At 31.9% G+C, this 22,931-nt stretch overlaps 1 protein-coding gene and 1 pseudogene across 1 annotated transcript in view; both read left to right on the top strand.

Annotated features, from left to right (window-relative positions):
* Window positions 1-22,931, top strand: part of STXBP5L (syntaxin binding protein 5 like) — a 279,142-nt gene that overhangs the window by 215,709 nt on the left and 40,502 nt on the right. The gene's annotated exons all lie outside the window — the stretch shown is intronic.
* LOC111730715 lies at window positions 6,946-7,966 on the top strand (annotated as a pseudogene).

Here is a 22,931-nt window from a genome sequence, read left to right as displayed (position 1 = left end):
AAGAAGCTCAGCAAAGTGTTATCTATATCTGTATATTGGTATCTAATTTAACAACTAAGGACAATATGGCATCTCTTGTATGGAAAATCTAAGATGCATCTCAGAAAGTATTTTTTTGTGGAAGGGTCCTAAGTTAAAGTCCCATAGGTTGGTTAATGGTTATAAAATCATAAAACATTATTTCTCAAAATGTGATCTGCCAACCTCTTGGCATCAGTATCACCTGCAACACTTTTTAAAATACACATTTCTGCTGCTCTACTGAGAATATCTGGAGATGGCCCCTAAGTCTCTTCAGTTACTTTATGATCTGGCATGTGAGAACATGAATCAGTTACTCCTTATTGCTCCAGAGGTTAGAACTGGAGCAAAGTAGTAAATGATAAAGGAAAGTTTGAGCTCAAAAGAAGGAAATTCTGTAGCAATATAGCAAACCCCAAATTGGATTTTTTAAAAATACCTTTGAAGATTTCTGTCATGGAACTATTCAAAGATGCCAAGAATGTTGTAGGAGAAATACTTGCATTGAGAGGGTATTTGACTAGATGACCTCTAAAATTCCTTTGAGCCAGGACTCTCCATCTCTCTTCTCTGTGCAGCATGCCAAGCCAGTGTGTAGTAAGAAGTCTGTTTCCCATTTTCTCCCCTTTGACCAACAACATCAAATAATAATGGTGCACATGGTTTAGCTTAGATAATGGTAAAAATTAAGAAATTCAGAAAGCTGCATTCCCAGAGGCACACTGCAAAGGTTAATGTGTGTAATATGTACTGTTTTCATTTTATGTATTTCCAAGACTTCTCTTGCTTCCTCTTACCCCATACATCTTCCAACCCAAATTTCTCAAATTTTAACGTATAACATACTCCTCTAACACTTACACATACTTTCTCAATTTGCATAGCCCTCTTCAGAGTAAACTCTCCCCCCTACCTTCTGACTTTGCTGTTATTTTTCAACATTCATTAGGGAATCACTTAGTGTACATCTACTCTATGCCAATACTTCATTAGGTATTGGGAATACAGTTCCTATCTTTGGAGAACTCAAGTTTCAAGATGTTAGTGAGTAGTACGCAGACCAAAAAGAATCGAGTATAATAAAACGGGTTAAGTATTATCAAGGAGATGTGCACAAAGTGCTATGTTAAGATAATAGCACCAGATGAAGCCTTAAGTTTAAAGCTGCCTTCAATAAGTAGGTGATTTTTAAGCTGTTCTGAAGAGTAGGAGTTTATTAGTTGGACGAGGGATGAGGAGGATCATTCTGGGCATAAATAACAGAGGACTGTTATTAACATTCTTATTAAAGAAGATCCCTAATTAGTTCCATTAACTAATCATTCCATTCCCTTTCCCTCCCCCAGTTACATAATTTAAGATGATATTTGTGAAGGGGCCTCAGTTTTTAGATAGGAAGTCATGTACAGGAAGCCAAAAAGGTAGGTGGTAAAGTAGAGGGGGTGGGGATTCTCCAAAGTGGAGCAGTTTTGAGAACCAGAATAAGTTAGATACTAAACTATAGGAGATGAATTCTCCATTAAAATAGTGGGGCATGAAAGGCATCTGACTTTGTAGTCATTGTCCTGTTGTATGCATCTGCCTTTTGATCAATAGGCAGAGACTGTTGCTCTCTTTTTAAAAACTCTTTGAAATCCATTTTTGAAATATTATATAGGTATGTTGAAGTACCTTATTTAAAAACAAAATAGGAAAATTAAGATAAATCATAAAACAAATCTTTACATTATAATTAGTTCCTATTTAAAAAATTAAATGAAAGATTAAATAGAAAATATCCCGCTTTCTCAATCCATCTAAACTATGAATCAATATAAAATATAAAATAAAGTATATTTTAAAATATACTTTATTTGCAGAAACATTTGAAATCTTGCTCCCTGGCATATATCATCAGTTTGGCTCAAATAAACTCATTAAAATTTAAAATATAGATATAGATATATACTTTAGTTGCAACCTCTTATAAAGCATAAGTATTACATATATTTCTATAGTTTGCCATATTTTGATATAAATAACATCTTTTTGTTTGTGCTAATTCTAAACCCAAATTACTAAAATTTAATTTATTGATCTTCCCTAATCTTAATGGCATTATTTCTTAATGTCTTTTCAAAATGATAACCACCTGCTATTATTTTTATTAGAATAATAATACTTAGTTTATTTTTATAAGTAGTTTAGCATGGCATATTGTAGTTAGCAAACTGCAGCCCACAGGTTAAAATCCAGTTTGCCACCTATTTTGATCTGACTTGTGAATTAAGAATGAAACACTTAATTTTTAAGGTAAAAAAATCAAAATACAAATAATATTTTATCAACACAAAAAAATACATTTACGTTTATATTATATTTAGATTCTATAAACCTATTATAAAATGTATTCCAATCATATTCCAAATGAAACAGATAGAATCAAGAATGTTAACAGATAAGAAAACTAAAATGCAAATTGATGAAATGATTTTTTTCAAAGCTAAACATATAGGTGGTAACAATTCATAAATTTGTGAGCCACATTTTCTGATTTTAAATTGAGTATTCTTTCTACTATATCATCCAGCATCTTTATTTTAAAATAACTTTCCTAGTTGTAAAAATTATCACCCAGAAAGTATAAATTAATTGGTATCATCCATTAGAGTCTTAAGGTAGTAATTGATAATGATTTCTAACATAATTTCCCCTAATGCATTAATACGATAACGTACATTCTAGTTAAATATTTGGAGATATCCAATGTAAAACTTTTATTAACAGATAAATAATGAATGCTTTTCCATAAATTGCAGGAGTTTTCTTGGTTTATTCGAACATTTTCTGATAGCTTGGTTTATAATAATATAATTAAATTCATTTTCAAATATTTTGTATTTCCAAGATTTTCTTATCTACTGAATTTATCATTGTAGTGTTCAATAATGAAATCATTTCACCTGCCACGGGCATGGTAACATTTCTTTGACTACATCATATACATACACTAGAATTTTTTTTTCTATTTCAAAAAGCTGTTGACAAAGTTCATGTTTTTACCCTTATCATTGTTATTTATGATATGACCTAATATATTTATTGCAATACTTCTTTACTTATTAGATTTATCTAAAATTTTTGGTTCTTTCCAAATTAAATATGAAATCACTTCTTATACTACATGTGAAAAAAACTATGCAAAGATACACTTAAATATTTATTGTAAGAACAATTACTTTTCTCATGTTTCTGTTTGCATATTAAATATTTACTACTGAATGGCAATGAACTAACATTGAACAATATTTCTGCTTCCATACATGCTCACTAAATGTAATGTTCATCAGGATTTTAATAATTATACTGTAAGACATACTGTTCCCCCACACTTTTCTTTAATTTTATATAATTAACAGCTACCTTTTTCCTTTTTCTGTTGTTTCAGTTAAAGGATCAAGAAAGTTAAGTCTGCCAACAGATCTTAAGACTGATCTTGGTACGGTAGGCAAAAGCCAACAATTTTAAGTTGTCTTATATTCATTTGGCTGAACATTTTTACCAACCAGTCCATGAATAACACAAGTTTCTCAGATGGCAATGCTTGATGTCTTTCCAAAAAGGCGTTCTAAAATCATCATACAGTTCTGTTGGCAGCATTCGACATTTTGTTTGTTAACAATCATTTTACAAAATTATGTTTTATAAATCATTATATACCAAGGTATATAATGTTTGTTTTCTTTTTATCATGAAAATGTTTTTAAACATTAAATAGTCACTCATATGGGCCCTTTTGACTGTTATCATGTAAATGAGCATCATTTTTTCTGGAGTTATTTTCCCTATTTTATATTAATATCATTTAGAGTTAATGCTATTTAATTTAAAAAAAATTTGATATGTAAAAGAATGGAGCTTTGGCTTCATTAAATAGGACTTCATAATTTTTGGTTCAGAATTTTTATCTGCTTGTTCCAGCATGGTTTCTTTTTTGAAATTTAGTCAAATTACCTTTATTCTGACTTAAAGAAGCCATACCATAAATCCTGCTACTGTCATGGTTGAAATAACAAAAATAATTAATCTTTGCATTATTCTTTAGAGTTTACAAAACTGTTTCACGTGTGTCATTAATAAATGGTAAATTTAAGATTTGAACCTAGATCACAGAACATAATACCTAAAATTTATGGAGAATATTAACATACCTCTTCTCATTGTATCTAAATAACTTAAATATTACATTTAAAATCTAATTACATATAATCTTATATGAATTTGATAAATAGATAATATAGTATTTTTTAATTTTTATTTTTTACTTTTTTTTACAGTAAGGCATATATATATTTACACTGTGTGTTCAACTTCCATAGTTAGATTTCTTTCTGTTATCACATATTTAACCCCCTTTACCCCATCTACCTATAGTATTTTTTTAAATACAAAGCACTGACATAGTAAATTATCATTAGTTCAATATTATCATTAGTTCAATAAAGAAATTATGAAGTTAATCAGAATTTTATTAGTGTAACTGATGTCAAAGGAAAGCTCAACATTATAGTTCCATTTATTGACCTTCTACTATGTGTCAGACACTATGCTATATAATTTGTACAAGTTATCTAAGATAAGGTAGGTAGACATTGTTCTCACTTCACAGATAAATTAAGGCTATGAAAAAATTGAATTTGCCTAAAGTCACACAACTAGTAGCAAAACTGAATTTAAATCAAGGATATATCATTGCAAAGCTTATAGCCGTATAACCACCTATCATTTTGTATAGCACGTACTGTGACAAATGTCAAAGGAAGACTATTTAAATAACGCCTTTTTCTAGAAAAATATGCATTCTGATATTTATTCATGTAATTTCCACAATCATAAAATTTTTCCTAGAATGTTGAAAAATAAAAATAAAAGAGAAAGAAGATTTCTAGCCCACTTATATATTTATTAGAAGTAGCAAAGAAATCAGTTATAATTCTAATCTGGGTGTCAGCCACAATTGTTACTAATAAATATATTAATAAACAATTTCTACAAATGTCTGTCAAAATCTCCAATTATCTCCCTCCTAATGGCTTTGTTTTTCATGCATACTTTAAGCAAAGATGAATTATGAAAACTCAGATATATGGAAAAGATAAGATAATCAAGTCCTTGTTATTTTATTAAAGAATTTTTTATGCCTAAAAAGATTCACAATAACATTTTATTAAGTCTGCATTTCTAAATATGTAATTAATATAATTTCATTTTTAGAACATCTTTCCAGAAAAAAAAGCATAAAGCTTCTGAAAGAGAATAATGTCTATATGTATATAAATTCTTCCAATATAAAACATTGGTTTAAATTATACCCTGGGTTGCCTGTAACATGTTTAAAAAAAATATTTTCCAGTAGTGTATAATCTATTAGTGAAGGAGGAAGATATTTAAGAAGCCGTTGCAGAAGGTCAAATAAGGGCCCGAAGTAGGATAACAACAATAAAAATGAACAAGAGGAGAGAAGGAATTACCATGGGAGACTTTACAATTGATGGGATTGAGAACAGTCAGGGAAGAGGGTTGATAAGGCATATGAAATAGGGGAGTCGGTATGACTACAGACTATTGAGACTAGCTCTCATTGAGAATACCTGGTTTGAGAGGAAAAAGAAAATGAGTTTCAGTTGCTACAGGGACATCCATGCTAAGCATTCAGTGAGCAATTAGAAATGTATGGCTGGAGTATAGGCAGGATCTTAAGCCCAAAGTAATAGATAACATTTATCTATATGAAGGTATTTATCTATATAAAGTGAGTGTGTATATGAGCTGTTCACTAAAGATGAATGAAAAATGACATTATGTTGGAGAGCACTGGATACTAATGTAACTTCTTAGTACAACAATCCTTAACTAGAGTTGTATAACAGTAATAGTAAAATAATAGTAATAACAGTGAAAACCTCATACATTGGACTTCTAGAAGTTAGAACTCTTAAGTATTAGCCTTTTATGAATTGCCAGATTCTTTTCATTTTTAACAAAAATATATATATTTCTCTTTCCTAATAAACTAGATTTTTCCATTAAAAACCTAAAAATAAATTTACATAAAATTCAACCCTTGCTGGCACATAACTGTATGAATATATTGTTATATAACCATCATAGAAGATGATAAATGAAACATAGGCCCCCATGAGCCCTTAAAAACAAAAATCTACTACAGGCTGTTATCCAACCAACGAAAAGGAGAGGCCATGGTCAAAGGACAAGTAGTGACTATTTAATTAATTATAGAACTAAAGTTAAACAGTGACAAATATAATTATAAAATAGAATGTCAACTTAAAATCTATAACAATATAGATATAATAGTGTAATTTTAAAATTAAGAGATAGAAAATTGAGAGGAGGTCAAAGTTGCCAACAAAAATTTATGATTCTCTAACTAAATTTTGTGGTTAACCAGTGATGAATTAAGAGCAAAGACAAGTAGAGGAAGGAGAATTATACTAATTTTACCTTTCATAAGGTGAAAGCAATTGATATTATGCATAGATAATAATTCAAGAAGAATTAAGAATATATCTTCAAGGTAAGTAAGAGGAAAAAAATTAAAATACCTTAAAACTTCAAAAATTAGGCAAAGGAGAATACATACAAAAAAGAAAATAAGAAAATACAGATTGCATAGTGAAAGTGGCTACAGAAAGCACAAAAAAGAAGAAATGATCTACTATAAAAGTGGCAGAACGGAACAGATCCTGTTCATGTTCACTGACCAGAGTCTTCAAATTGTCTACTCTGAGCCTGTCAAGGCTGCCCTGACCCCAGCTTTCTACTTTTTGGAAACATCAAGAATATTAGCCCTGCAGCAAGTTTTACTAGAGCCAGTCACTTGTTATGTCTGGAAGAGGCATCATACTCAGCCAGTCACTTGTCATGTCTGGAAGAGGCATCATACTCAGATTGCCCTTAGCCACAATAACCGCAAAGTTCACGTCTATAAAAAGAATGGGAGCCAATAGGTGAAATCTCATGAACTCCAAGAGCAGGATGGACACATCACAGGTATTGACTAGACTCAAGCATAATCACATGATCCTTTGCAGAATGCATCAGAATGGTGGTGTCTGGAATATAACCCTGGTGATGTTGATAATTAATCATGCAACCACTTTTAGGAAGTGGTCCCCTCTAGAAAATAAGTTTGCTGTGGATTGTGAAGCCCAATTTATTTCTGTTTGTTTCCTGAGTATGAAAATGACAAGTGGGTAAGCAGGTACATTATAAAGCAGATTCATTCAAAGGTTTTCAGTTGTTTTCAACAATTTTTTGCTGGCAACAGGATCGTGTGACTTCAATAAAGAGTGTTTCTGCACATTAAAGAAGTGGATGAAAAGCCAACGAGTATGACATGGGGCAGCAAGATGCAGTTTGGTTAGCTCATGTTAGAGTTTGGTGGCACTGGAGACTGTATCCCAAGTTCAATTTCTCTGCCAGTGGGACCTCTCTGGCCTGGGGGAGCCATGAGAGCACCATGTCCATTGTTGATGCCTCAGTGTTCAGGTTTCAGTCTGAAAACAGAGTTCCTGCCACTTTTAGGTATCTTATTGTCTCAGAGAACAGTGTTGTTTTAACTGCTGGTCATGACTGCTATCCAGGACTCTAACTAAGATGATTATGGCTACTTGACCTTAGTCTCCAAACCAGACATTTCAAAATACAGCATCTAGCCCTATATCTTAGTCATGGAACATTACCACAACATGGACAAGAGAGTCACAACTGAGGACCACAGTAAGTCTTGAAGATGCTGCACCAGAATAGTATCACTCAAGTACCTATTTATGAGGCAGACAATGAAAATTATTGGAAATTTTGCCCTATAGGAATTGATGAAGCAATAATTTGGGATTTCAAGACCTTAGAGTCTTCTGACCAGGGCCTTCAAATAATATGAAGCTGAGTGAACCTCTGCGATATAGCATGACAAACTACAGCTCTGTCTGTCATTTGTATGATCACAAGGAAAGCCAACCACAAGGAAACACTGAAAACACACATGCAAATATCATTTCTGTGTTTTGTTTTAATATAATGGTGAAAATGTTGAATTTTTAAAGCAGCAGTCTTTTAAAATTGTTTGTTTTGCTGTTTAATTCCATTCTTGAACAAAAATTCTCTTTAAACAGTTTATTATGGAAAATTGTCACATTAATTTAAGGAGATGGGGAATGGTATGTAAATAGTCTCCCAAGAAATTAAGTAAAAATACTAAATGTGATTTTTAAAATGACAGAATTAAGATGAAATATCTCTCATGTCAAAAGATTAAGTAATTCACTTTTGATAAGAAAAAGGCTTTCAGCAAGTATCACAGACAAAATCCAATAAGAGAAACATCTAAAGCAGTGATTCAAAGCTTAGTAGTAGGAAATATTAGGCAAGTACTATAAAAACTAAAACAGGAATTATGCTGTTAATATCAAAGTTGAGTTCAAGGAAAAGTACATTAAATTAGAAAAGTGCTTATATTTATAGTGATTAAATGTACTATCCACAATGACACTTTTACAGATTTTAATAAACCAAATAATGTAGGAATAAATTATATGTCAAAACTATAGATAAAAGAATAAATTAACAGAAATACAATAATAGTGAGAGATTTTAACATACTTAATGACAACTCAAGAAGACATAAAAGAAACACCAGAGGAACAAAGAAACAATTTACATGAAGATTTATTTAATATATCTTGACTTTGTATCTTGAAAATACATTATTTTCAAGTGCTCATAGAAAAATTTACAAAATTTAAACTTATATTAAAGCCACGAAGGAAATCTCAATACTTAAAAGTAGAATATTACAAACCACATTCTTTAATTATAAACTGACATAAGAAATAAAAAAATAAAAAACAACAACCCCTATCATTTGGTAGGTTTCAAACCCTCAAACAACTTTTGGGTCTGGTTTATGACTTACTATATCAGTAGCTAGATTTCTTTTATATCCCCAGTAATATCATTGATCAAGAACTCTGAAAATTATAGACTAGGAATCTAGAAAATAGTTAGCAACTACAAAACTATATACTCAAGAGTAGAGAACAAAAAAGAGGAGTTAGAGAAAAAAATTCTAGACTGCGTAAAGAAATCTAATGCTAAGAAAGACAGCAAAATATTAACTACTACAATTTATTCCAGATGAAATTAATTTTATTAAAAGAATAACAAAGACTTTAAAAATAAGACTTTTTAGGATACTCAGAATGATGAAAAAATAACTTTAATTTTTAAAAAGATCAAGAAATTATGAAGCTAAAACAAGCACAAATGAAAAAACCAATGAAGAATCTTGGATAACAATGAATAAGCAAATAGAGACTATTAGCAAAGATATAGAAATTATAAAAAGTAATCAAGTAGAAAATCTGGAGCTAAAAATTATGGTAGCTAAAATGAAAAATTCACCAGAGAGGTTTGACAGCAGCTTTGAGCAAGTAGAAGAAATTGGCCAACTTAAAAACAGTAATAATTAAAATTATTGACTCAGAAGACCAAAAGAAAATGAAAGTAAATAAAAGAAACTAAGAGACTTGTGAGACATCATCAAGTGTACCAACATATTATGGGAGAACCAGAAGGAGAAAAGAAAAAGAGGAAGAATGAATATTTGAAGAAATAATGGCTGAAAACTTCCCAAACTTGAGGTAAAATGTGAGTCTACACATTCAAGAAATTCAGTAAACTCCAAATATGAAAAACACATAGAGATCAACACTGGGACACATTACAATTAAACTCTACAAAGAGAAGATCTTAAAAGCAACAAGAAAGAAGTGACTCATTGTGTGTAATGGAGACTCATTAATATTTATAGCCAATTCTACATCAGAAACCATACACAGGCCATAAGGCAGTGAGATAACATATTTAAAGCACTAAAAGAAAATAAAACTGTTGACAAAATTTTGTATCTGACAAAATGTTCCTTAAAAAATGAAAGAGAAATTAAGACATTTCCAGATAAACAAAAGCAAAGAGAGTTAGTTGATCACTAATAGACCCTCCCTACATGAAATACTTAAGAGAGTTCTGCAGGCTGAAATGAAAGGACTCTAGACAGTAACCTGAAATCATATAAAGAAATAAAGAACACTGGTAAAGATGACTACTAGGTAGATATAAAAACCAGTACTATTATATTTTTGTTCTTACTCCTCTTTTTTGTTTCCTACATGACTTAAGAGACAAAATAATTACAAATCTTTATCAATGGGTATGCAATATGTTAATAATCATAAATCCTTCTTAATGGGCATGTAATGTATAATATTAAGACAATAAGTGTATAAGAGGTGGTGGAACTGTTAGGAGGAAAGTTTTGTATGCTATTGAAGGTAAGTTGGTATCAATTCAAAATAAATTATTATTAATTTAGGATGTAAATTGTAATCACCAGGGTAACCTTTAAGAAAAAAACTAAAAACTATAAAGAAAAGGAAATATGAAGAGAATGAAGGTATACTAGGAAAAAGTCAAAAAAAGAAGGCAGAATTGGAGCAATTCAGGAACAAAAGATATACTTCTAGAAAACAAATAGAAAATGGTAGAAGTGCTTTCTTATTAGTAATCACTTTAAATATAAATCAATTAAATTCACTAATTAAAAAACAGATTGGAAGAATAAATTAAAACTACATATGATTCACATACAAGAGACTCATTTTAGATCAAAATACACAAATAGATTGAAATTAAGAGTAAAAAAATGTAGTCCATGAAAATAGTAATCAGAAGAGCATGGGAGGCAATATTAATATCAAAGTAGACTTTAAGTAAAAAAAAAAAACTGTTATATATTGATAAAAGTCAATTTGGTGAGAAGATACAACAACTGTAAACAAATATGCACTAACCAGTAGAATCCAAATTATACAAAGGAGACTGACAGAATTGAAGGGAATATTAGACATATCTACAATAATAGTTGGAGACATCAATAGCCTGTTTTAATTATAGGTAGAAAATCTAGATGGGAGATCAAAAAAGAAATAGAGGACTTTAATAACACTATAAACCAACTATCTTTAACAGATGTATATAGAGCACTCCACACAACAGTAGAATGCACATTCTTCCCAAGAGCACATGAAACATTCTCCAGGATAAAAAATATTTTAGGACATAAAACAAATTTCAATACATTTTAAAAGATTAAAATCATACAAAGTTTTCTCTCTAATCACAATGGAATGAAACTAGAAATCAGAAGTAAAACTGGAAAATTCACAAAATTTAAAAATTAAACTGCTCACTTTTAAACAATCAAAGGGTCAAAGAGGAAACCACAGGGAAATTCAAGATGCTTTGAAATGAATAAAAAAAAAATTTATAGGTTACACCAAAGACACAGCTCAGAGGGAAATTTATAGCTATAAATGCCTACATTAAAAAGAAAATCTCGAATCAATAACCTAACTTTACACTTTGACAAACTAGAAGAGCAAATTAAACCCAAAGCCTAACAGAAGGTAATAAGATTGGCGAGAACAGAAAATAGAGAATAGAAAAACAAACAAAACCAAAAATTGGTTCTTTGAAAAGATTAGCAAACTAACAAAGCTTTATCTAGACTAAAAGGAGAGAAGATGCAAAATATTAGAAATGAAAGTGGAGACATTACAATCAACCTTACAGAAATGAGAATTATAAGAGAATACTATAAACAATTGTGTGCCCAATTAGATAGCATAGATGAAAACAGGCAAATTCTTAGAAACACATGAATTACCAAAACTGGCTCAAGAAGAAAATCTGAATGTAGCTATAACAAGACATTGAATTGGTATGGAAAAACCTCCTGACAATGAAAAGTCCAGGAAGACATGGCTTCACTGGTGAATTCTACCAAATATTTAAATAATTAACATCAATCCTTTTCTAACTCTTTCAAGAAATAGAAGAGGAGGGAACACTTCCTAACTCATTCTATGACACCAGCATTATCCTGATTTTAAAGCTAGACAAAGACCACCACAGAAAATTAGAGACCAAATCTCTTATAAATATAAATGCAAAAATCTTCAACAAAATACTAGCAAACAGAAGCCAACAGCATATTAAAAGGACTATATACCATAACCAAATGGGATTTATCCTAGAAATGCAAGGGTGGTTCCACAAAAGAAAACAAACCATTCTAATAGAATGAAGTGGGGGGGGGGGGGGGGGAGGAAACATGATTATCTCAACTGATGCAACAAAAGCATTTGACAAAATTAACACCCTTTCATGATAAATGCACTCAGAAAACTAGGACTAGGAGGGAACTTCCTCAAACAGATAAAGGGCATTCATGAAAACCCACAGACAATGATAGAAGACTAAAATCTTCTCTCCTTAAGATCGAGAATAAGACAAGGATACCCATTTTCACTTCTATATTGTAATGGAAGTTCTAGCCAGAGAAATTAGGCTGAGAGAGAGAGAGAGATTGAGAGAGAGAGAGAGAGAGAGAGAGCAACTAGAACTAATGAATGAATTCAGCAAAGTTGCAGGGTAAAAGATACATACAAAAATCTGTTGTGTTTCTATATATCAATGATGAAAGTTTTGAAAAAGAAATTTTTAAAAAATTTCAAGTCTCCAAAAGAATAAAATACCTAGAAATAAATTTAACCAAGGAGGTGTAATACTTGTACACTGAAAATTACAGATTGCTAAAAGAAATTAAAGACCTAAATAAATGCAAAAACATCACTTGTACATTGATTAGAAGGTGCTATTAAATATCAATAGCACCCAAAACAATCTAACGGATTCAGTACAGTTTCTATGAAAATACCAATAGTCTTGTTGCAGAATGAAAATGCTTATCTTAATATTCATGTAGAAATGCCAAAGCAACAATAGCAAAAACAATATTGAGAAAGAAGAAAATAAAAGAGAAAGTTGGAAGACTTACCCTTACCAATTTTAAAACTTCCTATATAGCTACAGTAATCAAAACAGTGTGGTACTAACATTAAGATAAACATACAGGCCAATTAATAGAGTGGAGAGTCCAGAAACAGAACCATACATCTATGACCAATTGATTTACAACAAATTTCCAGGACAATTCAACAGAGGAATAAAATGCTTTCTTCAACAAATGGTACTGATACATTGGAAATCCATGTGTAATGAATGAAGATGGATCGTTACCTAATACCACATATAAAAAAGTGGATCAATGACAACTTTAAGAACTAAAACTCTTAGAAGAAAACATAGGGGAAACTCTTCATGACCTTGAATTTGGCAATGGATTCTTAGATATGACACCACAAACACAAGCAACAAAAAAAAAAATTGGTAAATTAGACATCAAAATTTAAAACTTTGTACATCAATGGACATTGTTTAGAAAGTGAAATGACAAGCTACAGAGATAATATTTGTAAATCATTTCTGATAAGGGTCTACTAGCAAGAATATATATATATTAAAAAAAAAAAAAAAACTCCTAAAGAGCCACAACAAACAACTCAATTTAAAAATGGTCAAAGGCTTATATACAATAGTGGTCTCATAAGATTATAATGGATTATCAGCAAAAGTTTGTTTGCGATGTTGAAAGACTAGACCCAACTACAATGCTGAATTTACTGTGAGCTCTTGGTGCTTTAAATAGATGAGGAAGCTCAGCATACAGTCCACCTGCCCCAGCCCTGCCCACGGCTGGGACCCAGGGTTAGCAAGGGAGCAACTGGAGTGGGCTGAGGAGGAGGGGAGCTGCAGAGCCGCCCCCCACCCACCCCTACACACACATGCGCACACACTCTTACATACAAATTCACTTCCCTTCTCTCTATTTCTCTTTATCTTTCATCCCACTCCCATTCCCCTACTTCTTCTTTATTTCTCTCCTTCCTCTCCCTCCCCTTTTATTTTTCATCTCAAGCTTTATCTCTCTGGGTCTTTTTCAATCTCTGTTCTCGCTTTCTCTTCTCTTCTCTTCCTTCCCTCACTCCTTCTTCCTGGTGTGTACTTTCCCTCAATGGGCACCTCGCTCCACAGCCCTCCTGTTTATTCTCTAATTTGTATGCACCAACATTATTTTTTATACCATATTTTTAGTATACCTTTTCTATGTTTAAATAAAAATCATTGTTACAATTGCCTACAGTATTCAGTACAGTAACACACTGTACAGGTTTGTAGCCTAGGAGCAATAGGCTATACCATATACCCTACATGCGTAGTAGGCTACACCATCTATGTTTGTGTACGTGCACTCTATGATGTTTGCATAGTGATGAAATCATCTAACAAAGCATTTCTCAGAATGTATCCTCATTCTTAAGCAATGCATGACCATATACAAATGACCAATAAGCACATGAAAAGATGTTCAATATCACTAATCCTTACAGAAATGCAAATCAAAACCACCATGAGGTACCACTTCACACCCAATAGGTGATAGCTACCATCAAAAACAAAACAAAACAAAACAAAAAATGGAAAATAACAAGTGTTGATTAGGATGTGGAGAAATGGGAACGAATGTGCATTATTGGTGGGAATGTAAAATGCCATAGAAAACAGTCTGGCAATTTCTAAAAAAATTAAAAATAGAATTATTATATGATCCAGCAATTTCACTTATGAGTACCTACCCAAAACAAAGCAGAGTTTTGAAGAGATATTATACAAATATATTTATAGCAGCATAGTCAACAATAGGTAAAGTGTAGAAGCAAACCAGGTATCCATCAGTGGATGAATGGGTAAGCAAAATGTGGTGTAGACATACAATGGGATATGTTCAGCCTTAAATTCTGACATATGCAACAACATGGATGAACCTTGAGGACATATGCTAAGGGAAATAAGCAAGTTACGAAAGGATAAAAATTGTATGATTTCAATTATATAAGGTACCAGAGTAGTCAAATTTATAGAGAAAAGTAGAATGGTGGTTGCCAGGGTTTGGGCAAGGGGAAAATGGGGAGTTATTGTTTAATAGGAAATGAGTTTTATTTTTACAATATGAAAAGAGTTCTGGAGATGACTGGTGTGGATGGTGGCACAACAATATGAATGTACTTAATGCCAATGAACTGTATACTTAAAAATAGTTAAGATGGATATGTACCCCTATGTTCACTGCAGCACTATTTACAATAGCCAAGATATATGTAAGCAACCTAAGTGCCTACCAGTGGACAATTGAATAAAGAAGATGTGGAATATTACTCAGCCATTAAAAAAAATGAAATCTTAGCATTTGCGACAACATAGATTGACCTAGAGGGTATTATGCTAAGTGAAATAAGTCAGACAGAGACAAATACTATGTGATCTCAATTATATGTGCAATCTAAAGAACAAAATAAACAATGGAAAAACAGAAAAAGACTCATAGATACAGAGAATAAACTGATGGTTATCAGATGGGAGGGAGTTTGAGGTGCTAGATGAAAAAGTTAAAGGGATAAAGAAGTGCTAATTGGTAGTTAAAAGTCATCAGATGTAAAGTAAAGCATAGAGAATATAGTCAATAATATTATAACTATGTATAGTGCCAAGTGGGTACTAGACTTGTAGAGAATGAAAACTGATCTTCACTGAAAAATCCATACAGAGTTCATAAATTATATAAATGTCTAACCATTGTGCTATATACCTGAAACTAATATAAAATGTTGAATGTCAACTATAATTGAAAATTAAAAAAAAAAAAATTTAAATGGTTAAGATAGTAAATTTTGTTACATATATTTTACAATCTTAAAACATTTTTTAAAAGTACTGATACATGCTATAATATGGATGAATCTCAAAAATATTATATGAAGTGAAAGAAGCCAGACATGAACGACCACATATTATATGATTCCATTTATATGAAATAACTAGAATAAGTAAGTGTCGAGAAACAGAAAACAAATCAGTGGTCATTAGTGGCTAGGGAAGACTTGAATGGCAGTGACTGCTTAATGGGTCAATGTTATTTTTGTGGTGATGAAAATGTTTTGGAACTATATAGTGGTGTTGGTGATGGTTGCACGAAATTGTGACTATACTAAATTTCACTGAATTGTACAATTGAGAAATGGTTAATTTTATATTATATAAATTTAACCTCAATAAAAATAAATATATATTTTTTAAATGATCAAATACAAATGAAGTCTAGAGTTTAGTTAATAGTAATATATCAAGGTGAAACCGGGGAAGGAGAATATGGGAAATTTAGGTATTATCTTTGTTTGCAACTTTCCTCTAAATCTAAAATTATTCCAAAATAAAACAATTATTTTAAAAAATGGGCAAACTACTTGAACAGACTCTTCACAAAAGAGGATATTCAGATGGCAAATAAACCCATGCAAAGATATTCAATATCATTAGCCACCAGAGGAATGAAAATTAAAGCAATGGAATACCACTAAATACCCATTGGAATAGCTAAAATTAAAACTACTGACAAAACTAGGTTATGGTGAGGATAACACTGATCAACTAGAACTCTCAAGCTTTGCTGGTGGAAATGCAATATAGTACACCACTGTAGAAAAACATTTGGCATTTCCTTATAAAGTTAAAATACAATTATATTATCTAACAGTCCCACTCCTGGGTACTTATTCTAGAGAATGAAAACCAATCTTCAGTGAAAACAAATCCATACATGGAGTTCATAGCAGCTTTAATTGTGATAGCCCCAAACTAGAAACAACCCAAAGATCCCTCAATGAGTGAATGGTTAAACAAACTGTGGTACATTATACCATGATATACTATTCAGAGATTTAAAAACACAAAAAACTATTGATATACATGACTTGTATGGATCTCAAGAGAATTGTACTGAGTGAAAAAAGTTGATCTTAAAAGGTCAATTATTATATGAATCCATTTATTTAGCAATCTTGAAATGACAAAATTATAGAGATAGAGGACTAGAGTTTGTCAAAAGTTGGAACAGGTGAGGGAAGGAGTAATGTGGCTATAAAGGAGTAACACAAGAGACCCTTGTGATGAAAAGTTCTGAACCTTGATTGTAGTGATAGCTACCCAAATCTACATGTGACAAAATTACATAGAACTACACCTACAAATGCACAAATAAGTACATCTAAAACTAAAAAACTTTAAGTAAGGTTTGTTAATTGTACTACTGTCATCTTCTTGGATTTGCTATTGAACTATAGTTATATAAGACATTAGTGACAGGAAAATGGGTGAAGAGTACATGGGACCTCCCTGTGCACTTTTAAAAATATTTTTCATACATTTTTATGTTTTAAAGCTATTTTAGATTTACAGAAAAACTGAGGGAAAAGTACAGTTCCCATATTCCCAATGCCTTCCTAAACACAGCCTCCCTCCCTATTAATATGCTCCTCCAGAGTGGTGTATTTTTTACAGTCGATGAACTTGTGTTAATACATCATTGTCACTCCAAATCTACAATTTACATGAGGGCTCATTCTTGGTGTTTTAACATATGTATAATGACATGTATCCATCATTATACTATAATACATTATAGCAGCAGTCCCCAACCTTTTTGGCATCAGAGACTGGTGCCTCTATGAAAAGCTAATATCTGATGATATTAGGTGGAGCTGAAGCAGTGATGCTAGTGCTGGGGAGCGAGTGGCTGCAAATACAGATGAAGCTTTGCTCCCTCACCTGTTGCTCACTTCTTGTTGTGTGGCCCGGTTCCTAATAGGCCACAGACCAGTACCAGTCCGCAGCCTGAGAGTTGAGGACCCCTGCATTATAGTGTAATAGAGAATAGTTTTACTGCTCTGAAAATCTTCTCTGTCAGCCTATTCACCACTCTCTTCCTCTTAATCCTTAGCCACCACTGACTTTTTGACTCTCTCCATAGTTTGCCTTTTCTTAAATGTCATATGGTTGGAATCATATAGTATGTAGACTTTTCGAAATGATTTCTTTCACTTAGTAACATGTATTTATGTATTTAAGATTCCTTTATGTCTTTTTCGTGGTTTTGTAGCTCCTTTCCTTTAGTGCTGATAATATTCCATTGCCTGGATGTACCAGCTTATTTATTCATTCACCTACTATTAGACATCTTGGTTGCTTCCAGGTTTTGGCAATTAATGAATAAAGCTGCTATAAACATTCATGTTCAGGTTTATATGTGAACATAAGTTTTCAACTCGTTCTGGTAAATAGCAAGCAGCATGATTGCTGAATCACAAGAGTATGTTTAAGTTTTTGAGAAACTGACAACCATCCTCCAGAATGGCTGTATAATTTTGCATTTCCGTCATCAACAAATAATGTTGTTCCTCATTCTAGTTAACATTTGGTTTTAACAGTGTTTTGCATTTCTGTCATTCTTATAGGTGTATGGTAGTTTCCCATTGTTTCATTTTGCAATTTTAAACATTTTCATATGCTTAATTTGCCATCTATCTTCTTTGGCATAGTATCTGTTCAGGTCTCTTGCCCATTTTTAATCAGGTTTGTTTTCTTATTGTTGAATTTTAAAGTTTTGTATGTATTTTAGATAATAGTCTTTTATCAGATATTATCTTTTGCTACTAGTTTCTCCCAGTTTGTGGCTTCTCGTTCTCTTGATAGTGTCTTTCACAGAACAGGAGTTTTTAATTGTAATGAAGTCCACCTTATCAATTTTTTTTTCTTTTAGGGATCGTGCCTATAGTGTTGTATCTAAAAAGTAATCACCAACTCAAGGTCATCTAGATTTTCTCAGTTTTCTTCCAGTAGTTTCATAGTTTTGCATGTTACATTTAGGGCTATGATCTATTTTTGTGAAGGGTGTAAGGTCTGCATCTAGATTTGGTTTTTTGGTTTTTGTTTTTTTTGTTTTTTTTGGCATGTGGATATCCAGTTGTTATAGCACCATTTGTTGAAAGGACTCTCTTGTCTCCATTGGATTGCCTTTGCTCTTTTTTCAAAGATCAGTTGACTATATTTGTGTGGATTTATTTCTAGGCCTCTATTCTGTTCTACTGACCTATTTATTTCTTCACCAATACCACACACTCTTTATTATTTTAGCTTTATATTAAGTCTTAAAGTTGGGTGGCATCAGTTCTCTGACTTTGGTCTTCTGCTTCAATATTATGTTAGTTATTCTGGTTCTTTTCCCTCTCTATATAAAACTTTAGAATCAGTTTGTCAATATCCACAAAATAACTTGCTGGGATTTTGATAGGATTGTGTTAAATATATAGATCAAATTGGGAAGAACTGACATCTTAACAATATTGAACCCTACCATGAACATGGAATATTTCTGCAATTATTTGTTCTTCAAATTCTTTCATCAGCAAAGAAAGGTTTTTTGTTGTTGTTGTTGTTGTTTTATAGTTTTACTCATCTAGATTTTATAATACTTTGTTAGATTTATACCTAAGTATTTCATGTTTGAGGGTGCTAATAAAAATTTTTCATTTCAAATTTATTTGCTAATATATAGGATAGTTTTTGTCCCATGTGAGTGCTCACCAAAGGGTGATCTCAGCAGAGAGTATTAACAATAAAGTGGAGAGGATGACTCACTTTGTGGATACCAGTTAGCTTCTTTACCAACCACACCCATCATCGCCTAATGGATTCATAAACAAAGTAGCCATGGTGGCAGAGACAGAGATTATACATGAGCTCAGCAATAGATGTATAGCATTAGAAAGTACCTCAGTGGCTGTGAGATAGAGAGCTAACAAGGGGAGACAAGAAAGAGAGATTATAAATAGGAATGAGGAAACTGGGGGAGGTGGTAATTATGTGCATTACTTTTACTGTGATAGCAGAATGCATTAGTGGTTATTAATTTTAAACATGTGCAGTTTATTGTATGTAATTATATCTCAACCTGTACTAATAATTTTCAAATAAGGATCTATCATCCAAGAATGAGAGGGAACAATGACTTTTTCAGAAAAAAACCAGTTTACTATCTGTAGATTGTTAGCTTATATTTTAAGTACTAGCCAATGTATATTGTATTATGTATATGTATTTCAAAGAATGTATGAAGAAAAAGTGATTATTGATTTGCAAGTGTTTTACAAGGAAGTTCAGATTTTTAACTGGCTCATGTGAATGCAAAATACAACTCTAAGGTAAATTTGTTTGTACTGGGGAACAGATCCATTTTACCCACATGATTATTATATTTCTAGACATCAGCATTGCAAATGTCAGGGATAAAAATGTTTTTTGTTAAGAAATGAGTAATTTACCAACTCAAAATTCATCTTCGAAGACTACAGTTAGACTGAATAACTTTTCTTTTTTTCTTTACTTCAGGATATACTATTTTTATCTCTCCCTCTCTCTCTCTCCATTTTTAATGTGGGACTTGATGTGAACACTTATTCATATTGCTCAGGGCCAGGTGTCAGTTTCCTCTTTCAGCATCAGTCAAGATATAATGGCATTTTAATGACATAATTTATTGTTATCTCAAGTTATGATCCAAGATAGCATCATAGGAGGTGCCTGAACTCACCTGATCCCACAGACACCAAATCTATAGCTGCAAATGGAGCAACTCCCTCTGAAAGAAATCCAGAAATTAGCTGAGTGACTCTTACCCATTGGATGAACAAGAATATACCCACATGGAAATGGATATAGGAACACCATCAATTACTGGGAACCACTAAGAACAAAAAAGGCAGCTTGGACAATCACAAGAGATTGAAAGACCACTAAGGGCTCAGGCCAGGCTGATAAGGTTCATCTCCTATACAACACCAGTCTGTCAACACTGGGAGAGATGGCTGTTTTATCCATTGTGTAGAAATCAACACAGCCAGAGAAAATGAAGAAACACAGGAATATATTTCAAACAAAAGAACAAGATGAAACTCCAGAAACAGACCTTAATAAAATGGAGATAAATGACTTACCAGATAAAGAGTTCAAAATAATGGTAAAAAAGATATTCACTGAGGTCAGGAGAACAATGCATGGACATTTAAACGAAGAGATAGAATATAAGAAAGGACTGAACAGAAAGACTCAAAGAGTACAATAACTGCACTGAGAAATTTAATAGAGTTGTTTAACAGCAGACCAGACAAAGTAAAAGAAAGAATCAGCAAACCTGAAGACAGGGTAGTGGGTTTCATTCAGTCAGAGAAGAATGAAAGAATGAAGATAATTTAAGGGACTTATGGAACAACATCAACAGGACCGATATTTAAATTATGGGGATCCCAGAAGAAACAAAAAGAAAGGGAAGAAAACTTATTTGAAGAAATAAGGGCTGAAAACTTCCCTAACCTGGAGAAAGAAACAGATCCAAGAAGCCCAGAAAGTTTGAAATAAAATGAGAGACCCATACCAAGACACTTAATTGTCAAAAGTTAAAGACAAGGAGAGAATCTTAAAAGCAACAAGAATAAAACAACTTATATTGCACAAGGAAACCCCCATAAGACTGTCAGCAGATTTTCAGCAGAAAATTTGCAGATCAAAATGGAGTGGCATGATATATTCCAAGTGCTGGAAGAAAAACCCTGCCAGCCTAGAATACTCTACTCAGCAAAGTTGTCCTTCAGAATTGAAGTAGAGATAAAGAGTTTTCCAGACAAGCAAAAGGTGAAGTTCATCACCACTAAAGTGGACTTACAAATATTGATAAATGGATAAATGGACTTCTGAAATTTGAAACAAAAGGATGCTAATTAGTAACAGGAAAATATATAGTAAAATTCAGAAGAATCTTGGGTGGTAAACACACAATAGAATATACAGATGTCAAATTATAATGTTCACCTGAAAATTATATAATTATATTAACTAAGTTACCCCCAATAAACTTAATTAAAAATAAAAAATAAAAAAATTCAGAAGAATCTAATGTAATGAAGGTAGGTGAATCACTTATAAATCTATTAGAAAGGCTAAAAGACAGAAGTAAAAATAACTATAATTACAATAATTTATTAATGATACACAAGATAAAAGTATGAAATTGTGACATCAAAACAAAATAGGGAGGGAGGGAGAGTAAAAATGTAGTGTTAGAATGTATTTGAACTTAAGTTGTTATCAACTTAGAGTGTTATGTTTGTACAGCTAAAACTAATACAATGTTATATATTCAAAGAATATGTCGAGTTTCAAGCAACTTCATAAACAAAAAGATAAATAATGTTTTATATAAGCCTCATGATCAGCACAAACCAAAAACCTATAATAGATACATAAAAGAAAATGCAATCAAAGCATACTACTTACAGAAAAGCATCAAATCACAAAGGAAGAAAACAAGAGAAGAAAGGAACAAAGCAATCACAAAGCAGCCAGAAAAAATTAACAAAACAGCAGTAGCTACTTTAAGTGTAATTGGGCTCCAATTCAATAAAATACAAAGAGTAGCCAAATGGATATTTTTTAAAAAGACTATATACTGCCTACAAAATACTCGCTTCCATTTCAGTATGCATCAGACTGAAAGTGAAGGGATAGAAAAAGATATTCCATGCAAATGGTAAATAAACAAGAAAAAGAGGTAGCTATATTTTTAACATAAAATAGACTTTAAGTCAAAAATTGTCACAAGAAACAGAGAAGGTCATTATATAATGATAAAGGGGTCAATCCAACAAGAGTATATAACATTTTAAAACATTCACGCACCCAAAATAAGAGCACCTAAATATGTAAAGCAAATATTAACCGACTTAAAGGGAGAAATAGAAATACAAAGAGTAGGGAATTTCAATACCCTACTTTCATCAATGGATGAATCATTCAGATAGAAAATCAATAAGAAAACATTGGACTTAAAGGGCATATTAGATCAAATGGACATAACAGACATTTACAGAACATTCCATCCAAAAGCAGTAGAATACATATTCTCCTCCAACATATAGAACATTCTCCAGAATAGACCATAT

Source organism: Pteropus vampyrus, unplaced genomic scaffold (assembly GCF_000151845.1).
Source record: "Pteropus vampyrus isolate Shadow unplaced genomic scaffold, Pvam_2.0 Scaffold1, whole genome shotgun sequence".
Lineage (NCBI taxonomy): Eukaryota > Metazoa > Chordata > Mammalia > Chiroptera > Pteropodidae > Pteropus > Pteropus vampyrus.
This window is presented reverse-complemented; position numbering and strand designations above follow the sequence as displayed.